This window comes from Amphimedon queenslandica, unplaced genomic scaffold (genome assembly GCF_000090795.2).
Source record: "Amphimedon queenslandica unplaced genomic scaffold, v1.1 AMPQUscaffold_11777, whole genome shotgun sequence".
NCBI classification, from domain to species: Eukaryota; Metazoa; Porifera; class Demospongiae; order Haplosclerida; family Niphatidae; genus Amphimedon; species Amphimedon queenslandica.
Genome location: NW_003547981.1, coordinates 9,879 through 10,822, shown reverse-complemented (window position 1 = coordinate 10,822; position 944 = coordinate 9,879). Strand labels below are relative to the sequence as shown.

General features: G+C 30.6%; 1 long non-coding RNA gene across 1 annotated transcript; it reads right to left on the bottom strand.

Annotated features, from left to right (window-relative positions):
• Nucleotides 1–137: 137 nt before the first annotated feature.
• On the bottom strand, nucleotides 138–703 carry LOC109588906 (uncharacterized). Its single transcript, XR_002188428.1, has 4 exons — nucleotides 650–703; nucleotides 509–599; nucleotides 202–252; nucleotides 138–150 (listed from the first exon to the last, which is right to left on the bottom strand). It is a non-coding gene; the product is annotated as an uncharacterized LOC109588906 (long non-coding RNA).
• Between the last annotated feature and the right edge of the window lie 241 nt (nucleotides 704–944).

Below are 944 nucleotides of genomic sequence, written 5' to 3'. Positions count from 1 at the left end.
GAGCAAAAGTGCATTTTTAAGGCTCATATCTCAGTGAATAAATTTTTTTAGACAATAGGAGTTGGAACACATCATTATGGTCAGGCAATCATATTAAGACCATAAAATAAATACCCTAAAAAATCACTGCAGTTACACTTTAAGAACAATCTAAAATTATAAATCATAGAAAATAATTGCAATCATCATTAATACATGTACCTCATAATGAACAAGAAGTATATCAAAAGGAGGATCGATCATAGCACCACTCTAGACAGTAATATTAATAATATTAATAATAATGATATACTGTGTAGGAGTTATATTTCACTGGAAATAAATTTCGTGAATTTCACGTTTTCATTAAATTTGTGAAATTAAATTCCACAAAAGAGGTGTGGCACACTAAAAAAAATGGTTGCAGAATGTAGGATTCGTAAAAATTTATACCAAAAAATGGAAAATTTGAACAAATTCGCGAAATTTTATACCAACAAAATAAAACCCCTATATGGTAGTACATTACTTTGTAACAATGCAAAATTATTTCTTCTTGTTTTGAGCCTCTCATTTCTTTATCTCCACAAAAATTAAAAACTCTTAACTGAGGTGATGCTCTACAATAATCAAAGGTACTTATAGTGTTAGTAGAACACACTGACCAAACCTTTGTAACTCTTTCTCCCATCCACTAACAACAGAGAGAGGACATATGACAATAAATGGAGAAGGAGAGGAGGAAGCATCTCGTAGATAAAGTAGTAGAGCTATGGACTATAAAACAATCATACTTCTATGTCAGTTGTTAATGATACTTAATTTTTTAAGAGGCCTTTCTGTCTGTAATTACAAGGCTATTTGTTGGGCAGTCTTTTTTTCTCTCATGTGTATAGACAATTATAAAAATGCTCAACCTACAAAAGGGTAACAAAAATTGACGAGAGAGTTTAAAAGAAACCCTA